Here is a 6,942-nt window from a genome sequence, read left to right on the forward strand (position 1 = left end):
GGGGTTCGGATGAACCCCCATCATTGAACGTAGATCCGCCCCTGTGTATTACTGTGGTACTTATAATAATAACCTTGCAGAACTTCTTAGAAAACAATAAAGTTTAAAGTATATTTTTCAAAATCAAAAAGTCAAAATATATTCATGTATTTGATATTAAAATATGAACATCAATTGCCTTTACGTGCCATCTCATAAAGCATAAAGAGCGAAGAGAGGAAGAGGAAGAGAGCGAGAGGGAAGAGGGGTAGAGCGACGAGGGGAGAGAGCGAGGGAGGGGGTGCAAAAAGAGGAGAGAGAACGAGGTCAAAAGGGGAGAAAGCGAGTGAGAGAAAGAGCGATGGAATGATGGGGGAGAAAGCTAACAATTATTTTTCAAAAACTAACAGATCCCGCAAAAATCAAGTCACTCCTTCATATTTATTATTTTGAGATACGCCAAAAATATTATCATGAATTTTTTTGGCAATTAAATTTAGCACTGCAAAATCTTTTAATCAGACAATTTTTTTTAAAATTATTTTTCATATGATTTACTATTAAAAAATTATCGGTTAAAATATGTTTCTTCTCAATTGAATTTGCTAGAAGCGGTGTTTCTTGGCAACTTCCTCTTCTAATAATGGAGAATGAAACTCGAATGCGAGATATAATCATAATTTTGATCAATTCATTATGAGACGGCCTCAAAAAGTTATTGATCTATATACAATTTGGCTTTGAAATATATGAAGATAATTATGCTCCAGCTTCTTTTTTATTGGTAAGTGAGAAAAAGAGTAGATCATATATCCTTAGTCCTTCATATTCTTTTTTTTTAGGAGATTTTTATAGCATGCAATGAATTATGCGGGAAAATTTTTGTTGATAGTTACGTGAGTTGTTTGTGTTTTTGTAGGATTCTTTAATTTTTTGACAATATATAACAAAAGGATGAAAATTGTTAACTTTCAAATACTTGGATGATGTTTCCTGTAAAAAAAAAAAAATTAAGGATGTAGTTTAAAGTTTGGGGCATAGTTTAAGAATGTTTTTGGCCAAAAACTTGATTTAATAGATATGATATGATTGTCTAATTAGGTAGTTTTTTCATTTAACATAGAAATAAAGTTTATGTAATAATACTAATATGGGTTGTGGTACAACGCTAGGATCATGAGCGAAATTTATGTGTTAAATTTGGGTCACGAAAATCCATGATCATTCGACTAAACTTGATATATTACTTGTATAATTATTAAAGAATATATGAATATTAGCTGACGGAACCCATTTTTAAAATAAGTAGATGATCTTCAGTTCGATCCCAACCAATTTGCCCCTTTAATATTTTATATTAATTATAACTCTTTTTTAATAAAAAAAAAAATATAAACTCTAAAGCCCTAAAATCAAAAGACTCAATATTTTTTCCCTCCCACTTGCCAACAATTTATTTTTCTTCCATCTTTATATTTTTTATTTTTTTTCACACAAAGAAGCTCCAACTTCAAGTCATTGAGAATTTATAGTGTTACGGTGAGAAATAACTGGTTTTCAAAAATCAATTCAACTTTAAGAGAAAAATCAATTAATTAATTTTTAAAGAGTATCTATTTATTTTTAAAAAAAAGATTAAGAAAACTTGAGTTTAAAGACTTCGACAGTAAAAGTCTAAAAATTTTAGAGAAAAAGGTTCAAGGTTCTCATTTACCCTTCGGAAAAGGGCCAAAATTATCCTTATCCTTTGAGAAATGGTTCATAAATACCCTCCTTCTACCTTTGGATCCAAAAATACCCTTAATGTTACTTTTTTGGATCAAACTTACCTCTCAAACTAACAGAACTAAGGTCAAGTTTGACTCTTTAAAAAAGAGCCACGTGACATTTTCTAATTGGTCCACAAATTTTAATTTCAAAATAATTATATAAAAACCCACCGCCCAATTTTTAAGACCCAATCCATAGACCCATTTTAAGGAAGCGAACGGGTTTTGCATCTCTTTGAGTCTTTTCTTCTTCCTTCAATCTATTGACTCATTACAAAAATACATGAGAAATACTGAACTATTGAACACTTAATTGCTGAAATATGAAGACATTGATATTGACATTTCACAATTGTTGAATCCAACTATTACTTAACCAACATACAAAAGCAATTTATTGTCGTTAATAACTCAAATTCACCATAAAAGCATAGTCATTGCCATAACATTTGGCTGAACTTTTCTTGGATGGGTGGGTTTTTATAAAATTATTTTGAAATTAAAATTTGTGGACCAATTAGAAAATGTCAGGTGACTCTTTTAAAAAAGTCAAAACTTGACTTTAGTTCTGTTAGTATGAGGGGTAGGTTTGAACCAAAAAATAAACATTAAGAGTATTTGGATCCTAAGGTGGAAGGAGGGTATTTATGAATCATTTCTCAAATAATAGGGATATATTTGGCCCTTTTTCCTTTACCCTTCAAGAAGAGTCTTAACACATTTGAATTGTTAACTAACACACGGTTATCCTAACACTTGAAAATTATTTTTATTTTGACTAACTTAGAAAGTATTTAAAGGAAATAATATATTTAAATTATTTAAAAATTTAACTTAAACACTTGACTGATTTTGAAAAAAGGTAAACTTTGTCAAAAACGACCAAATAAAGAGAAATAATTAAATAAAATTGCTCAAATAGAATAAGTGATAATAATAAAAATGGTTCATCTTTAAGGGATTTAATTAAGTTAAACCAAAATTAGAGTTAGAATTAAATAAAATGCAAAACAAACTATACACCAAAATAATCAAAGAATTCAGGGAAATAATGGATTTAGGCCCTCTTTGGCCCAAACTCTTCCTGCCAGCAAATCAAACTGCTTCTGTAATTGGGCTAGGGCTGACAATGGGGCAGGGCGTATGGGGTGAGTTTAAGTCTATGTGGGACAGAGCGAGTTTATGGTTATGCGGGGCGGGTGGGATGCAGTGCAGGTTGAAGGGAGTTTTTTTAAAACTAATGTGGGACGGACAGTTTGTGGGTATATGTGATTTTATGTATGTTCAAACTTAATTTTAAATTTTTACATGTTATTAGAGTGATAAAACATTATTTATTAACATATTTTCTTTAAAACTAGGGATAAGGCATAAGAACCCCCCTAGACTATGACCGAAATCTCAAAGACACACCTTAACTAAACTAAGGTCCTATTACCCCCTGAACTCATTTTTTTGTAATTTTGTACACCTTTTGTCTTACGTGACACACTCCGTGACTCCACGCAATTGAGGCGCGTGAGAGATATTTGGATGCCATGTAAGCCAAAAAGGTGTACATATTTACAAAATAATGGGTCCAGGGGGTAATATGACCTTAATTTAGTTAATGTGTGTCTCTGGGATTTCGCTCATAGTTTAGGGGGGGTACTTGTACCTTTTTCCCTTAAAATTACTAAAACATTCAAGATAGTAAATGAAAATGGTTCAATAAAAAATAATACAATTTCTTACATGTTTCCCAATTGATCTCTAGATTATTATTTTTAAGTCACTATCCTATTAAAGTAATACAACTTAATGAAAAAATGAATTTATTTTTTATAAATTTTATTTTTAGTATCAAAACTTAACTAGAAAAAAAATATTTTAAAAAACTTAAGCAGGGCGGGTTGAAAATGAAAAAAAATTGTTATGCGAGGCAGGGTGGACTAAAAATATTGAGGGTTAAGCTCAATCCGCCCTGCCCCCGTCCCTACCCCCGCCTTGCACCGCCCCATTGCCACCCCTAAATTGGGCTTTTTGGTCCATTTTTGAGTCTGCTGGAACTTATGGATTTTGCCCATTGGCTGTGTATCAGTTGTATACAGCCGTTGTATGCATCTGTATATCGGTGTATCTGTTGTATATCACCATCTGAAACTTGTATATTGTATGTATACTAATTTATACAATCCATTTTTCGGATATTGGGGCCTGTACACTTGCTTCCAAGACTTGTATTTCAGCTTCCCTTTCACTCGAACATCGATGAGGCTGACTCAAAGAATTCAACTCGAAGAAATGTAGGATGGAGTTCAAAGTGGACTCGAATAGCAATGAAAAGAGATAAAAATTAATATGTGATCTACGACACATATAATGCACATAAAACATAAAACATATAACACAAAAGAGTAGGGGTAGCTTCAACAATTAATTATTAGTTGGACAATGAACAGAAGAGGATCACCATCTAAAATCAAATTGAGATAAAAATCCATCTTTATGGCTGTTTAATATCAAATGCAACATTAGTCAATGCATATTCAAAAAAAAAAAAAAAACTCTTGAAGTGGTTAAACATTTTATTTTAAAGGAACCAAACTTTTTGAGAGCAAAGATAAACCAGTAAAGCCAAAAGATGACTATATTTCAGAAAGCCTAAACAAGACAGAAAATCAATTTGACACACATTTGCTAGGCTATGAACCTCTAAATTAATCAAGCTTGTTATTCATAACATATGCTCATACAAAATCTCATAATTTATATAACAAACTAAAGCAAGAATGTTTTCAACAGTAAGGTCCAACTAACTGAAACGAGTTGAGACATACAATAGCACGACTGCTCCAGTAAGCTATGGCAGAATAGACGAGCTAACAGACAGAGTAAAATCAATCTTAAACTATCACATACAGGGACATGTCGAGGAGGACGATAACAATGATGCAACCAAGAGGTATTTAAGCTAACTTTCAAGCCCTAAAGAACATTAGCATGCCGATGCTTATCAGTAACAAAACAGTGAAGACTCGCTGAAATCAAACACGAATAAAACATTCAATTCATAGATCGGAGAGCACATTTTGGGAGTCAATAACAAGTAAACTTGGATGGAGTAATAACTTATTTCAGGGAGGAACTTTGAACTTCACAAAAATCTTTGTAAATTCTTACTAATGCTCTCAGATTAGAATGTATTTAGAGAGATAAATATCCAGACAAACCCAAAAATACGTTAATGAGAATACTCGAGCAAGTGAATATGAACTGCATAATTGACAGGGCGTTCAATTAATAGAGTAAAATCTTAATACTCGAAACAGGAAAGCACAACCTTCTAATCAGAAAATATCACAGCGAAAGAGCTAATTTCATGATCAGAAATAAATTAAGACGTAAAAAAAACGAGATTAGGTTGTATTACCATCCAGAAAATCAAACAAATATGCATTCTAAATCGCATTTCAGGTCAAAACCAGCAAAATAGAGACAAGATTAAACTAATAAAAGGAAAATAAGAAGTCACCTCTTCTGGAGAAGAGCAGTGAGGACAACCTTCCGACCACCGTGACTCAAGAAGCAGAGAGTCATTGACAAATCTAAACATTTAAATGAATCAAATAATATGGAATTGTAGGGGTAGTAATAATGATGATTATAGGAGGAATTTTAGAACCCTATTGGATTGGCATAAACCTCCATTAGTTGCTCTCGTAGAAACCAAAATGCAAGATCATCAGTCTCTTGTTGATGATTTCCCTTTTACAAGAATGAATCAAGTCCCGGCAGTGGGGAAATCAGGTGGTTTAGTTGTCCTTTGGGACGACAATCTGCTGAAACTAGAGGACATTGTAACTACTAGCCAGGAAATCCACACCATGGTTAAAATTCGTTCTACAAATGAATCATGGTTATTCAGTTGTATTTATGCTAGTAATCATAGGAACATTCGTAGAATTCTTTGGCAAAATCTCAAAACTATCAAAGATAATTATAATGGTAAATGGCTTATTAGAGGGGACTTTAATGAACTTATGAGTAACTCTGACAAATCAAGGGGGAAGTCTATTAGTACATCCCGTATGAATGGTTTTTGGGATGTAGTTAACTATTGTGAGTTGATCATATGGGTTTTAAGGAAAATCGATACACATGGTTAAATAAACGTTTTAAAAATAGGTCAAAACTTATTTTTGGACGTCTTGACCGCTTCTTTGCAAATAATGAGTGGCTCCTTAAATTTCCCAATGCTCAGTACATCATCTACCTGTACTCATTCTGACCTCTGTCCTTTATTAATATCCCTATTCCAAGACTATCGAAATAACCATCACAAAATATTCAAATTCGAATCAATGTGGGTCTCCTACCCTGACTTAGTCAACATCATCAATGAGAGTTGGGAAAACAAACTAAGCATCACTGATGCAATACCTAAATTTATTAAAAATGTTACAAGGTGGAATCTCGATGTTTTTGGAAACGTTTTTTATAAAAAGTGGAGAGTTATCAAGCGCATACATGGCTTTCAAAATTCTCCGAACTACACAACAAGCTCCTTTCAAAACTTGAAAATGAGCTCATTAATGAATATAATGATATCTTAAAACTGGAAGAAGAATTTTGGAAGCTTAAATCCAGAATAAACTGGCTAAACGAGGGAGACTCGAACACAAAAAAATTTCACACTACCACACTTAATAAAAGGCGAAGAAACATAATTATGGCCTTACAAGACGGATCTGGAAAATGGCTCTACGATCACAATAACATCAAAGAGCTTATTTTCTTCCATTTTTTCCAATCTATTTAAGACTACTAATACAAGGTCCCTTAAAACTTCAGTTGAAGTAGGTCTAAATACATTAGAAACTAAGGATATTCCCCAATTAGGATAAATTCCCACCGAAGGGGAAATCGTTAGTGCTATTAAGTCTTTTCAACCTTTTAAGGCACCAGGGCTGACGGATTACACCAATTCTTCTACCAAAAATATTGGAATACAGTTGGAAAGTCAGTTATCTCCTTATGTAAAAATGCTTTCAAAAATGAATGCATTCCTAAGGAAATTAATATGACTCATATATGTCTAATACCCAAAAACAAAAATGTTTGTACCCTAAAGGATTACCGGCCAATTAGCATTTCCAATACTACTTATAGGACCGTAACAAAAATAGTTGCAAACCGCTTGAAACCATTAATG

The sequence above is a fragment of the Solanum tuberosum genome, unplaced genomic scaffold (assembly GCF_000226075.1).
Source record: "Solanum tuberosum cultivar DM 1-3 516 R44 unplaced genomic scaffold, SolTub_3.0 scf00146, whole genome shotgun sequence".
Classification (NCBI taxonomy): Eukaryota; Viridiplantae; Streptophyta; class Magnoliopsida; order Solanales; family Solanaceae; genus Solanum; species Solanum tuberosum.